At 38.7% G+C, this 16,007-nt stretch overlaps 1 pseudogene across 1 annotated transcript in view; it reads right to left on the reverse strand.

Annotated features, from left to right (window-relative positions):
- Nucleotides 1-4,486: 4,486 nt before the first annotated feature.
- The window catches only part of LOC309797634 (ferritin light chain-like), a 50,586-nt pseudogene continuing 39,065 nt past the window's right edge, over nt 4,487-16,007 (reverse strand). The window contains exon 2 of the transcript in view: nt 4,487-5,171. The product of the transcript in view is annotated as a ferritin light chain-like (transcript). The remainder of the gene's footprint in view (nt 5,172-16,007) is intronic.

Genomic DNA, 16,007 nt, shown 5'->3' on the forward strand with positions numbered 1-16,007 from the left:
GATCCAATTTTGAATGTTGCAATGCATCTTGGAATAATAACCAAATATGGTGTACTACAGATCATACCAAGGGGTCAATTCTTCTCTCTTCTATTCCCATCATAGATAGGTTTATCACATTTCAAAAGAACTGGGATATATGGAAACTAGCTCTAACATATTCCAATGCACCTGTTATAACTTGTGTTGCTCCTCCATATACACTTTTGATTGGTTCTATTAACATTGGTAATTCTTCCAAAGGAGGATATAATATTAGCTGTGTTCATTGTATTTTTAGCAGTTGTATGTTCCCTTCTGCAGGAACACAATCTGTGCTTATACTAAGGCAACCCATATATGTTATGGTGCCTGTACATCTGAGAGAACCTTGGTATGAAGATACGGGAGTACAGGCATGGGTGGAACTCTCCAAAGCCTTGCAGAGAAGGAGACGCTTTATTGGGTGGCTAATAGTAAGTTTACTTGCCTTGGCTGCTCTGTCTGCTACCGCGGCTACTGCCCGTCTTGCTCTTTCACAGAGTATTAATCATGCTCACTTTGTTAATCAGTTATCTCAAAATACCAGTCTTGCTTAATCTTTACAAAGTCACATAGATTTACAGATTAATAACAAGTTAGATGAATTTAAAAACGCAATTTTGAGGATTGGAGATCAGATGGCAGCATTAAAATTGAGGATGCATTTAGCTTGTCATGCAAAGTATACGTGGATTTGTGATATTCCTTACAAGTACAATGACTGTATTTGGGAATGGGAAAAAGTAAAAATGCATCTGCTGAGTGTTTGGTCAGATAATATTATTAGTCTTGATCTTAAGAAATTAAATGCGGAAATTCAGGATATACAAAATGCACATCTTGATGATATTTCACCAGAAGATGTAATTCAAACTTTACTGGATCATTTAAAGTGGTTAAACCCTTAGTCGTGGATTACTAGAGGGTTGTCAGGATTTATTACCCTGGCCATAATTTGCCTATTATTGATAATAATCTTCTCATGTCTGTTTCGTATCCTCATGCAACAGTATACTACTCTCGGCACTAAGGTTCATGGAATTATTTTGCAGCAAAACTTAAAAAATAAAAAAGGGGGACCTGTGGGAAGCAGTCAGCCTTGAGAGCAGGCTACAGACATGCCAGGCATGCCGCCGCTGCTCGAAGGGACTGTCCCTACTTGTTCCCCTCCTTGTTCCATTCCATGGGAGATAAATCACCAGGGCCCAGAAATCAGAAAGAATGGAAAATGAGACAAGCAAATCTGTCTCCACCCTGCACGTGCAGGTTATTTTGGATGATTCTGGGTTTATGGGTTTTCTCCCAGGGAAGTTAACCTTGAGCCGAGACAGTCATTAGATAATGTAAACCACCGTCTGGCAACCTTCCCTTTTCTAGTCTATATAATCTGCAACTGTAGCATAATAAAACTTGCCTTGCAACCATCAGTTGTCTTGGGCCTTCTGACCCCATTCGTCGGTGCTACTTCAGTTCCTTACCCCCTCCCTTCTGACCTTGGGCGGTGAAATCCTCTTTCTGAGGCTGGTCCGTGGCACATATGAATATGTTTTTGTCTTGCTGTACTGCACATATGCTGTCTAGTAACAGATATTTTGTCTGCTATTAGTGTTTTAGATTATGTCTTTCCAAAGCGCTGAGGCAGTGCACCTATTTTGAAGTTGCAGCTGATGCCTGAACGTATCCTAGCTGACAAATTATTGATTAATAAAAACATGAATTTATGAAAGATTTGTACTGTTAACCAAAATCTGAGCAAGGAGTCTCAAATGTAATTCTTAGCCAGAATTACATGTTAATGAACCATTTAGCAGTGTAAATCAAGGAACATCAATGTAGGAATTTCTTTTCATTTATTTCTTACCTGCTTGAAATAGCAGTTAAAGGTTGCCAGCTTGGTTGCAGATGAACGGACGTTTGAAGTTCCCCGAACTACTTAATGTGGAATAGGATACTAGACTTCCAACGCCCTCAAGGCTGTGACCTTGCAGCCATTTTACATAGCACATCATCCTCCTATAGGGATGAACCTTTCCCTGGCCCGAAAAGTAGCCACTCCGTTGAAGCTTTGCTTATTGTAACAGGCTTTTGTTTCCAGGTTACATGTCTGTGGAAGACTTAATTCTGAATAGAGATATAGATATTACTGGAAACTAATTGTTTTTGCTATTATACTCTGCTTATACTCTGTTTTACTCTGTAAAACATTTAAATTGTGCTACAAAAATTCAGATGTTGTCTTGCAATCTTTAAACAATAAATGAATGAATTGCCCTTAAAAAAAAAGAATTAAGCAGTTAGTTAAGCTGTTGGTCCCACATCAGACAAATTATCCTTATACCTCCTGTCAATATTGTTAACAGAGACTGTTATTTTATTAATCCTTATGATCCCGTGATTCTTTCTTTCATGTTTCGGGGCACAGCAGGTGAGAGAGTGGGTTTGTTTAGCTGGGTGGCTTTATCCTTCTTTTATGCGTTCATTCAATTTTCTGTTCGTTTACTTATTGTATACATATGGCAATAGAAGCTGCTAAGGCAATCATTGTTATTCTGCAAAACAACAAGGCACAGAAGCAGATGTCTTATTTCCGAGATTTCTCCCCCCAGGATTATTATGATTAAAGATCCTTTCCCCCCACTCCCTGGAGTGGACAAGGGGCTGCTCGCTGGAGGATTTTTAATGACTTGGGGAAAGGCTCAAATATCCCCCCATTATGGTAATCCACCCCAGGGGCAAACCACCAAGAATATTATGAATTTATTTTATTTTTCTATCCTTGCAAAGGTAATACTCAGCTCATTAGAATATGAAAACTATACTGTCAAATTTCAGAATTACATGGATGAAGAAAATCACCAAAGTGGCATCATATCATGTGTGTTATAGTTGTATTTACTATATTGACTATATTAAATATGTTGTGTTAACAATGTATTGTATAACTATATATTGAAAAGGCAAAATGCTGTAACGTATTTCAGAGAAAATAATTATGTTGGCCAACCCCAAATTGTACATTGTAGACGGGTCCTAGGAAAAGAAGATTTAATTCATAGTGAACAAGAGGTTAGCTTCTGTTTTCAGCCATGTGCTATTTCAAGAATTAAACATCATGAATAATACAGGATATAAGAGGAATAGTCTAAAGATGGAAAAGCACATTTTGATTAGGAAAGAGAATTTAAGGCTTAAGTCTTTTTTTTAAGGAAAACTGCCTTATTACTATGAGATAAGAAAATTGTTTCCTTCTTTTCTTCCTTGCTTTCTTCTTCTTTTTTTTAACCTTTTTAATTTTGGATATTGGACCTCTAAGCTGAGATGACTGAAAATGCCTCCTCTGGGCATCAACCTTTTTGAAAGACTTTTTCCCCCTCCCTGAGGGCTATTTGTCTCTTGGAGGCTTTGTCTACATTACTCCTCAAGAGGCAAGCATTTGTCCTTGCACTAAATGCTGACATCTCCTGAGAAAAGGGAAGCTGCAAAGTAGAAGAATTGAAGGTCAGTATGTTGATATTGGTCTCAAGCGCATTGATGTACATTTGTGTATTGGGGAAGGGGAGTGAAGCTTGAGAGTGGGCCAGTGGGGAGGGGTAAATATTTTGTGATGCTGTCTACCTATGGGCTTATAAAGTTTACAGCTGCATTAGGAGGACAAGCATTACCATTAGCATGAAAAGTAGGGCAGACCTCAGTTGCAAAAGCTTCTAGCCATACACATAGGGCAATACGTAAATGATACACCTTATTGCATTCACCCATTCACCCTCCCCTGTTCACGCTAATTGGAAATTTCCATCCATTTCAGAGAAGTAACACAACTATCAATCATTTTCCCTGGCACGAATCTTCCAGGAGGAAGAAAATGGAATACACCTAGCAACAGAGCTCACGCACTAGTAGTCCATGTGTCTTAGATTTAATATCTGATGACTAGCTGCATTGAAGCCAAGAGGTGGTTCACAAAGTTGCTGCACATTAGAATCACCTGGGGAACTCTGAGACCTCCCCGTGCCCAGGCTCCTCCCTAGACCTACTGAATCAAAATCTCTGGGGCTGGGACCCAGACACCTATGTTTTTCTTCCAAGCTCTTTAGGTAATTCAAACGAGCAGCAAAGCTTGAGAACCAGCCCAATAATGGGAACAAACTTATTTCACACAGATAAAGTGGGGCAATTCATATGTTAAAAGAACGTGAATATATGTATATATTTCTTTTTTTTCGCTTTATTCTGTTTGTATTTCAAATAGGCTTTTTTTTCCTTCTGCAAAAAGCGTTATTGGGGCTTCCCTGGTGGTGCAGTGGTTGAGAGTCCGCTTGCCAAGGCAGGGGACACGGGTTCGTGCCCCGGTCTGGGAAGATCCCACGTGCCGCGGGGTGACTGGGCCCGTGAGCCGTGGCCGCTGAGCCTGCACGTCTGGAGCCTGTGCTCCACAACGGGAGAGGCCACAGCAGTGAGAGGCCCGCGTACCGCAAAAAAAAAAAAAAAAAAAAAAAAAAGCGTTATTGTTTCCATTTGGTCCAAGGCTTGGGAGAGGGCTCCAGGGCGGTTACAAAGCTGCCTAGTGGCTGCAGAGCGGGGCTTCAGGCAGAAGCTCTGACGCCAGAGGGTCTCCTCAGACGCGGCTGGACTTCAGAGACTCCTGTTTGGCTCGAGGGTGAGCCTTTCAAAGAGATACTCGCCCAGCACAGCCTGCGGACCAGCCAGCCTGCGGAGGTTGGTCAGGTGGTCGCCCATCTTCTGGATGAGTTTCACCTGCTCCTCCAGGAAGCGGCTCTCCAGGAAGTCACAGAGCTGGGAGTCTGCACGGGCAGGACCCAGGGCGCGCAGATCCGATAGTGCCTGGTTCAGATTCTTCTCCCTAAGAATGGCGGCTTCCACAGCATCCTGGGTTTTACCCCACTCATCCTGAGAAGGCTTCTGCGCCTCCTGGAAGAGGGCGCGGCCGCAGCACTGGTTTTGCATTTTCAAGAGGCGCTGGGCGCCCTCACACTTCTCCTCAGCCAGTTGGCGAAAAATGTGGCCCATACTGTCCAGAGTCCCATTGTTGCTGTCGAAATAGATACTCAGAGAGAGGTAAGTGTCCACAGATGCATGTTGAACAGGCGGTGGACGGCGGCCTCCACCTCGGTGGAATAACTCTGACGAACCTGGGAACTCGTGGTTGATCAGTGATAAAGAGCTAAGCTCAAAAACTGGTGTTGGCCTGTCCTGGAGGCTGAGGATAGCTGAGTGTCTGATTCCAAAGGTTGCGAAAGGAAGAAAGGTTGGAGGGTGGTCGGGGGCTGGAGCAAGGAGCGTCCCTGGGTCTGTTCATTCCAAACACTGTTGAAGCAAAAGACAGATCTGCAGGACTGCCGAACGCACTGCCTCAAATAGGCTTCGATATAAATGAACAAGAAGTCCAAGCAAGGACAAAACTTACCCTTCCTCCCACCAAAATAGCTGGTGATACTAGAATCTAGATCTGGGAAGGGATTCTTCCATTACTTTCTTAACATTCCAAGCCACTAGAGCAGTGGTTCTCAAAGTATGGTCACCTTGTAACCAAGCAGTACCCTATGGGGCCTTCCTAGGACAGACCCATCCACCATATCCTCTATTGTAGTTTCTCTCTGAAGTACTCAGATAATAGTATCTCAGGCATATTTCTTGAGTTTTCAGATGCTAAAAACCACCACCCAATGGAAGAAATGAACTCCTTGATGATCATGAGCACATAGCCCCCAGACCTTCTGGCACCTAAGGATGGATAATGTTACCTGCCTTGTGGCCTCAACATCAGCCAATCAGAGGATTGTGCACGAGCTGATCACATGCCCTGGGATGTCCCTCCCTCACCTGGCCTTTAAAAATGCTTTGCTGAAATCCTTTGGAGATTTCAGGGGTTTTGGAACACGGACCACCCCTCTCCTTGCTCGATCCTGCAATAAGCCTTTCTCTTCTCCAGACTCCAACCTTTAGGTTTTTTTTTTTTAATTTAATTTAATTTTATTTTATTTTTTTTATTAGTTTCTGCTTTATAACAAAGTGAATCAGTCATACATATACATCTGTTCCCACATCCCTTCCCTCATGCATCTCCCTCCCTCCCACCCTCCCCATCCCACCCCTCCAGGCGGTCACAAAGCACCGAGCTGATCTCCCTGTGCTCTGCGGCTGCTTCCCACTATCTATCTACCTTACGTTTGGTAGTGTATATATGTCCATGCCTCTCTTTCGCTTTGTCACAGCTTACCCTTCCCCCTCCCCATATCCTCAAGTCCATTCTCAAGTAGGTCTGTGTCTTTATTCCTAAAAAGAAATGAAACTGAGCTATTTGTAATGAGGTGGATAGACCTAGAGTCTGTCATACAGAGTGAAGTAAGTCAGAAAGAGAAAGACAAATACCGTATGCTAACACATATATACGGAATTTAAAAAAAAAATGTCATGAACAACCTTTAGGTTTGTTTGGCCTCACTGTGCTTCAGACACACGAACCTGCATTCGGTAACAACCTGACCAGCTTTACCAGCGTCCCCTGATAATGTGTCAGATATTCAAGTTTTAGGGCCCTATCCCAGCCCTATGGAATCAGCAACTCTAGAGGGGCTCAGTGATCTCTGTTATAACAGGCCCTCCATATGATTTTTATTCACCTTAAAGTTTGAAAATACCTGCATTGTCAGCTGGCCAAAGCGTCCACCAGCAGGTGAAGGGGAGTGAGGCCTGGAAAAGATAGGGAGTAGCCAAGGCAAGTACAGCAGCATTTGCCGTGGTAGTAATGGAGAATGCCTTTTCTCCACTGGTTGGCACAGACTAGTATCTGGGAGCAGTGGCAGGGTTATTTAGGATGCTTTACAATTCAATGTAGAGTGACCGCTGTCCTGGTTTGCCAGGGACTTCCCTTGTGTGAACACTTAAAATCTCATCCTGGCAAACCCCTTAGCCCTGGATTTGAAAAAATTAGGGAATAACATGAAATTTAGGGGAAACATGATCTAGGATTTGGGCAAGTCACAAGTGCTAATTAAAGCTAAGCAAGTATGGACAACATCTAGCCTTCTTTACCCCTTTGTGGGAAGGTAAATCTGATTGGGTGAAAGGACTTATTGTTAAGAAATCTTTGTAGAAACATCCCCTTCTGCTTAGTCTGCTGGTTCTCAGTTCTGGCTAGACACTGGCATCGTCTGAGGAGATTTAAAGTTATTTTATTGGTCTAGGATGACCAACAGTCAGTGTGAGGGTTTTTAAAAAGTGCTTCAGATGATTCTAATATGCAGCCAAATTTAGGTGCCACTGCTTAAGCTTTTGAACCACTGCTACTTTTTTCACCTCATCTTCCTATGAGAATATCCAACTGTAGTTGAGGTGTGTTGTTTTTTCTTTTTCTTTTTTTAACTCTCTTATTATAAGATTTACTGTCTTAAATAAGATTGAATGTACAGAAAATCCTGCTAGTCCATCTGGTATAGCTAGATACTTAGAATAATATCATTAAGATATATACCATTTAAGTACTGTGACTGGCCTTTTTAAAATTAACATATGCATTGAATTAGTACAATCTCTTTTGAAGTTGTCATGTTGGGGAGCTATACCTGTAATCTGCTGCCATTGCTAAATATCTGGACAACTCTTATTAGGAATTGTTTTTAAAAATCTTTAGGGATTAAAACCAAGAGTGCTGTATTATTTGTACTGGGACCACAAAAACCTCACAAAGTTTCCCCACTGTACCTTCTACCCCCATCTCTAACCCTTGGCAACTTCTAATCTGTTCTCCATCTCCACAGTTTTGTTATTTTTTTTTCAGTTTTGTTATTTTAAGAATAATATGTAAACATAATCATGAATTACTTAATCTTCGGAGATTGGCTTCTAAAAATTTTTTCTTCGGCATCATTCCCTTGAAGTTCATTTTAATTTTTGCATATATTAATAATTTGTTCCTTATTGTTGCTCCGTAGTATTCTATCATAAGATTTTATCACAATTTGTTTCAACATTCATCCATTGAAAGACATTTGGGTAGTTGCCAGTTTTGGGCTATTATAAATAAAACTGCTATGAACATTTATGTGTAAGTTTCTGTGGGAACTTAATTAAGTTTTTGTTTCTTTTGGATAAATGCTCAAGAGTACAAGTACTGCGTTGTAGGGTGAATCTACTTTTAGGATTAAAAGAGACTGTCAAGCTGTTTCCCAGAGTGGCTAAACCATTTTATTTTCCCACCAGTGACGTGATATAACTTTTCTACGTACTCGCCGGCATTTGATGTTGTCACTATAATTTTAGTTATTCTCTGATATCTCATTATGGTCTTAATTTGCATTTCCCTAATGCTAATGATGTTGAGCATCTTTTCATGGGCTTCTTTGCCATGTGTATATGCTCTTCCATGAAATGTCTGTTCCTGTCTTCTGCCTATTTTCTAGTTGGATTTTTTTAAGTTGTTTGGAGCGTTCTTTGTATATTATAGATACAAGTCATCTGTCTCATATGGGATTTTCAAATATGTTTTCCCACTGTGTAATTTGAGTTTTCATCCACTTAAAAGGATCTTCTATGAAGCATTTTTAACTCATTTTGATGAGATCCAATTTATCAGTTTTTGCTTTTATTGATCATACTTTCGGTGTCAAGTCTAAGAATTATTCACCTAGTTCTAGATGCCAAAGATTTTCTCCTATTTCTTTTTCTAAAAATGTCCTGCTTTTACATTTAAGATTATGATCCACTTTGATTTAATTTTTGTGTAAGGTGTGGAGGTTTAGGTTAAGGTTCATTTTTTGTTTTTGTCGAGGGATGACCAACTGTTTCAGTACCATTTTTTGAAATGTCTATTCTTCCTTGATAGCTTTTGCACTGCTGTCAAAATCAGGTTAAATGTATTTATGTCAGTCTATTTCTGGGTTCTCTATTCCATTCCACTGATCTATGTATCTACCCTCCAAAATTACTGCAAAGTTTTGAAATTGGGTGGATTAATTCCTCCCATTTTAATCTTCCTTTACAAATTGTTTTAGCTATTCTTCAGCCTCTTCTTACCATATAAATCTTAGAAAAAGCTTGTCTATATCCGCAAAAACCTTGAGGGCATTTTAAGAGTAATTGTGTTAAGCCTCTTAAATTGGGGAGAATTGACATCTTTATTATGTTGTGTTCTCTAATCCATGAACAAGGTATGTCTCCCTATTTGTTTGGGACTTTAAAATTTTTCTTCATCAGCATTTTGTAATTTTCAGTATAGAGGTCCTATAAATGTCTTCTTGGGCTTGTATTTAAGTACTTATTTAGGTCAGTTGTAAATGGCATCACATATTTTAATTTAAGCTTCTACACATTTGTTATTAATATATAATGTGATAAAATTGTGTTGATCTTGTACTCTAAAACATTTACAAACTAATATTATTTCTCAAGCTTTTTGTGGATTCCTTGGTATTTTCTCCATTTAGATTATCATCTCCTCTTCAGACACAGACAGTTTTACTTTTCCTTAGGCAATATAATAGGATATATTACTCTTCAACATTCAGTAGGATATATTCCTTCCTATTCAACATAGTAGGAATAGTCCTTTTATCTTTTAAATGAACTTTTTAAAAATTTAACTTTTAAATGTATGTATTTATTTATTTTTGCTTTATTTTCTTACTAGAACCTCCAGTAATATATTTAATAAAAGTGGTGAGAGCAGATATCCGTGCCTTGTTTCTGATCTTACAGAGAATGCATTCAGTCTTTCACAGTTAAATATAATGTCGGTATAGGTTGTTTGTAGATCATCTTTATGAGTTTCAGTATGTTCCTTTTCTATTCCTAGTTTGCTTGGAGTTCTTTTTCCTTCTTTTTTTAAAATCATGAATGAGATTGGATTTTGTCAAGTGCTTTCTCTGCATTATTGGATAGGATCACATGACTTTTCCCTTTAATCTATTGGTTATGGTGGATAACATTGTCTGATTTTCAAATATTTAACCAACTTTGCATAACTAGAATAAATGCCACTTGGTCATGGTATATTATTCTTTTTGTATATTTCTGGATTTAATTTGCTAATATTTGGCAGAGGATTTTTACAGCCAATTTCATAAAAAATATTGGTCTGTAGTTTTCTTCTTTCTATACTATCCCTGTCCAGTTTTGGAATCAAGGTAATACTGGCTTCATAAATTTAATTAGGAACTGTTCCTTCTACTTCTCTTTCTTATCAAATCACGTAAAATTGGTGTTAATTCTTTATGTCTTGGGTAAAAGTGAAATATCTAAGCCTGAATATTCCTTTTGGGAGTTTTTAAATGAAAAATCAGTGTTTCTAATGGTTACAGGAAAATTGAGATTATCTATTTCATCTTGGCTGAGTTTTGGTAGTTTTGAGTGTAGAAGCATTGGCCCATTTCACCTACATTTTTGAATTTATAGTGTAGACTTGCTCATAACAACTTGTTCCTCATTAACCTGCAGGATATGTCATGGTATCCCTGGTTGCATTTCTGATATCTGTGATTTGTGCCATCCATGTTTTTATCTTTATCAGTCTTGCTAGATCTTTATTGATTAGATTGTTTATTTCCAAGAACCAGCCTTTTGTTTCATTGATTTTTCCCCCCTATTTTCCTGTTTTCAGTTTCATGGATTTCTATTTCATCTTTATTATTTCCTTCTTTCTGCTTGTTTAGTGTTTTTTTTCCTCTTCCTTTTTTACTGTTGTAATATAGAAAATTAGATTATTGCTTTGAACTACTTTCTTTCCCAATTTAGTGCTATAAACTTCCCTTTCAGCATTGCTTTCACTTCATTCTGCAAACTTTGATCTGTTATATCTCCATTTTCTTTTATTCTATGCATTAAAAAATATTTCCTTGCTGCTGTCTTTTTTACCCATGAGTTATTTGGAATTGTGATGTTTAGTTTTCACATGATTGAAGATTTTCCTGTTGTCTTTCTGTTATTGATTTCTAGTCTGATTCCATTATGGCTAGAGAACATACTCTATGATTTTAATTCTTTTAAATCTGCTAATTTTTTATGAATATATAAATGAAAGAAATAAGAAATCCTCTGAGTCTTAGCATCCAACACTTAGGCACATTACAATTTAAATCTGCTAAGGTTCTTTTTATTGCCCAGTATATAGTATATGAGTGAATATTCCATGGACACTTGAATATGTATTCTGCTATTACTGAGTGTGTTCTTTAAATGTCAGTTATATCCTATTGATTGATGATGTTTTCATTTCTTCCATATTCTTGCTGATTTTTCTCTCTGGTAGTTCTATAAATTGCTGTGCTGAAGTCTCAAATAATAATTGTGGATTTAAAATTTTCTCCTTTTACTACTTTTTTCAGTGTTTGCTTCATGTATTTTGAAGTTCTGTTGTTTGGTGCACACACATTTAGTATCATTAGGTCATCTAGGTGGATTATTCCTGTTATCTTTATGTAATGACCCTGTTTGCCCCTAATAATTTCCTTTGCTCTGAAGTCGATTTTATCTGATATTAATATAGCCATTCCTACTTTTTCTGATTAACATTCACATGATATATCATTATCTTCCTTTTACTTTGAACTACCTATATCATGATGTTTAAAGTAAACTTCTTATAGACAGTATATAGTTGGATCATGCTTGTGAATTTTTAATCTACTCTTCCAATCTCTGTCTTTGACTTGGTTATTTAGATCATGTACAGTTAAGGTAATTATTGCTATGTTAAAGATTAGGTCTACCATTTTATTTTTTGTTTTGTCTTTTACCTTAGTTTCTCAATCCTGTGTTTCTCTTATTTTGCCTGGTGGGTTACTTAAACATTTTTTAATAAGTCCATTTTAATTTACTTTATTTATAATCATTTGTGTATACTGTTTGTATAGTTTTCTTAGTGGTTGCTTTTGGCATCACAGTATACATATGTAACTTACCATAGCCTACTGGAATCAGTGTTTTATTACTTCAAGTGAAGTTCCAAAATTTTACTTCCATTTAGTCTCTTAATATTCCCCAGTTTTAAAGTATGATTTTCTGTAGTATTTCCTTTCTCTACATTGAGAACCACATCAGATGGTGTCATAATATTTGCTTTGACCATCAGATAGTATTTAAGAAACTCATGAGGCTAATGATAGTCTCTTATATATACCCCATTTGTTTTCACCCATTCCATTGTTCCCCTTTTCTTTCTGAAGTTCCCAGTCTTCTGTTATTGTTTTTTTTTAATGTTTTCATAACATTAGGTGATATCTGGGCTTTCCAGTGCCTTTGGATATGAGTTTCAGGAAACACTGAGTCTGGCTCACTTAATGCTGCTGAGTTGGAGGGTTTGTATATGTTGGGCCTGTTGGCGCAGCAGGTGCTAGCAGATTAGACTAATGTTGATGGGACTAGTGCCACAGGAGGATGGGTTCCCATTCAGGCTATGCTGCTGCTACAGTAGATCGAGTCCCCCTCTACCCCAAGTGTGGGGCAGTGACCTGCTGCTGTCACTGCTTTGTATTAGGCTGCTTTTGCCTCAGGTGTGTGGTGGGATCCCTTGGAAGCTGCTGTCAATCACAAGGTTAAATTCATTTCAGAAATACTTAAGTATAAATATATAGCCTGGCTCCTGTAGGACCCCTGTAATAGTTTTTTATTGCTTCCATACAAATGACCACAAATATAGTGACTCAAAACAATGTAGATTTATTACCTTACAAGTCTGACATTGGTCTCAATTGAGTAAAGTAAAAGTGTTGGCAGGATCTACAGATGAATGGATAAAGATGTGGCACATATATACAATGGAATATTACTTAGCCATAAAAAGAAATGAAATTGAGTTATTTGTAGTGAGGTGGATTGACCTAGAGACTGTCATACAGAGTGAAGTAAGTCAGAAAGAGAAAAACAAATACCGTATGCTAGCACATATATATGGAATCTAAAAAAAAGAAAAAATGGTTATGAAGAACCTAGGGGGCAGGGCAGGAATAAAGACGCAGCCATAGAGAGTGGACTTGTGGACACAGGGAGGGGGAAGGGTAATCTGGGATGAAGTGAGAGAGTGGCATGGACATATATACACTACCAAATGTAAAATAGATAGCTAGTGGGAAGCAGCCGCAAAGCACAGGGAGATCAGCTCTGTGCTTTGTGTCCACCTACAGGGGTGCGATCGGGAATGGAGGGTGGTAGGGAGATGCAAGAGGGAGGAGATATGGGGATATATGTATACGTATAGCTGATTCACTGTTATGAAGCAGAAACTAACACACCATTGTAAATCAGTTATACTCCAATATAGATGGTTCAAAAAGAAAAAGAAAGTGTTGGCAGAGCTACATTCTTTTCTGGAGACTCTTAGGGGTGTTTCTGTTCCCTGGACTTTATCCGCTTCCAGCGGTCACTTGTAGTCCTTGACTCAGAGTCCCCTTTCTCCACCTACAAAGCCCAAAATGTTGAATCTCTCTGATTCTGCTTCTATTAGAACATCTCTCTTTCTCTTTCTACAGTTGGGAATGGTTTTCTACTTTTAAGGACTCATGCAATTAGATTTGTTCCATGAGGTAATCCAGGATAATCTTTCTATCTCAAGGTCTATAACTTCAGTCATATCTGCAAAGTCCTCTTCACCATGTAAGGGAACATATTAATAGGTTCTAGGGATTAGGGTGAGGGCATTTTTCGGAGCCATTATGCTCCCTACCACACCCTTAACAAGTGACCTTGAGAAAATTACTGAGATTTTTAAAGCCTTACTTTCCTCAAACATAAAATGGAAAGAAAGCTAACTAGTTAACATCATGAAAGTGAAACAGTATATATGAAATCAACTAATTCAAAAAATAAGATTTCTTCTTTTTCTTTATGATTTACATGATTCTCAGAGTTCAGTTACTTGAAGAGTTCCTTTTTTTTAAACAGAACTAAGGAATTTCAGGGTTCAGGTGCTGTAAGATTGTCTGAATTATCTGAGTAACAATTAGCTAAGCACAGGTGTAAAGCATTTGATTTACTCCCTGGTTTTCTTTATCTTCTCATCCCAGTAAATGCATATCCTTTTCTAGCTCCAGCCAGTAGAGTCAGAGCTTGTTTTACTGTTTAACTAAAGTTGAATTTAAATTCTCTCTACATCTCCAGATTCTCAGCCCTGGTTGCATATTATAATCACCTGGGGAGATTTCAAGAACTACTGATGCCAAATTTCTACCTATCATGGATATTTGAGGAAGGACCTGGAAGGAAATGCTCTAGCTTATGGTTTTTGGAACCAAATCATAGTCTACACTGAGCCAAATTATTTGCGAGATCACCTCTAAAAAGGAATTTATCTGTGGTAACTAATGCTCTTCCTTTGTCAGTATGCTTGATTTGTCCCTCTTTGGGGGAAAAAAGAGGGGGAAAAAACCCCCAGCAGTTGTGCTCCCTGAATTATAACCTGATGCTGTGGAATTAGTGTTGGCTTAGAGCACACATCTTCGGATACCCATTCTCTCTCCTGCTTCCTTGCATGAACTTATATCCTTGGGCAGTGTTTCATCCACCACCCTCTTTTGCTTCTAATCTTAGCAAGTAAAGTCTCCCCTTCATGAAACAGCATTTCATGAGGCTTACTGGGAGCATAGGTCTGTTCCAGACCTATCCTATGTTAGCTAAAGCAGATATAAGTGATGTATTTTTGGCATTCATCCTTGTGGGTTGGAAAGAGAAGACAGAATTTTATCCTTTAGGTGTCATCTGACTGGACAAATGGGCTCTTTCCCTCTGCTGCCTACCATGTAAAACCCTGAGGGTGTTACCTCTAGACGGTATCTTCTAGTTATCAAAATAGTTCAGATAAGTCAAATTTCTCAGTAAAAGATGACAAAACTATGGCTTAGGTGGTTAATTTTCTATGTCAATTTGTCTGGGCCACCATGCCCAGTTATTTGGTCAGATATTATTCTGGATATTTCTGTGATGGTGTTTTCGTGTTTTTTACAATTTTTATTTATTGATTGATTGATTGATTGATATTTTTGGCTGCGTGGGGTCTTCGTTGTCACACGTGGGCTTTCTCTATTTGCAGCAAGCGAGGGCTACTCTTTGTTGTGGTGTGCAGGCTTCTCATTGCGGTGGCTTCTCTTGTTGCAGAGCATGGGCTCTAGGTGCACGGGCTCAGTAGCTGTGGTGAACGGGCTTATTTGCTCCACGGCACATGGGATCTTCCCAGACCAGGGCTCAAACCTGTGTCCCCTGCATTTGCAGGCGGATTCTTAACCACTGTGCCACCAGGGTAGTCTCTGTGATGGTGTTTTTGGATGAAATTCATATTTAAATTGGTGTTGGACTTTGAGTAAAGCAGATTATCCTCCATAGTATGGGTGCGCCTCATCCAATCAGTTGAAACTCTTAATAAAACAAAGACTGACCTCCCTGTCGCAAAAAGGAATTCTGCCAGAAGACTTACAGAAATTGAACTGCAACTCTTCCTAGAGTCTCTAGACAGCCTAACCTGCAGATTTTGAATTGACCAAGCCTCTATTATTGTGTGAACCAATTGTTTAAAATATCTCTCTCTCTTTCTCTATCTTTATATAGATATGGATATTGATCTAGGTATCAATATTGATATCTAGATCTAGATCTATCAATATATATGGGCACATTGTATACACATGCTGTTGGTTCTGTTTTTCTGGAGAAGCTTGACTAATATAGTGGCCCATATAAATAGAAGGATGAACTCAAGTTCACCCAGGTAGAAAGTAGTACAATGAGAACTGGAGCTTAAGGCCTCATGACTCATTCAGCTGTGAACACTGACCCAGAACTGGGGTCCGCAAACTCTGGCCCACTGATCAGATCTCGCTTGACTCCTGGTTTTATACATAAAGTTTTGCTTGAACACAGCCACACCCATTCATTAACGTATGGTGCATGGCTGTTTCTGTGCTACAGCAGCAGATAGGCAGTTGCAACGGAGAGGTATGGTACACAAAATCCAAAATATTTACTATCTGACCCTTTACAGAAAA

The sequence above is a fragment of the Mesoplodon mirus genome (assembly GCF_964341445.2).
Source record: "Mesoplodon mirus genome assembly, contig: HAP1_SCAFFOLD_810, whole genome shotgun sequence".
Lineage (NCBI taxonomy): Eukaryota > Metazoa > Chordata > Mammalia > Artiodactyla > Ziphiidae > Mesoplodon > Mesoplodon mirus.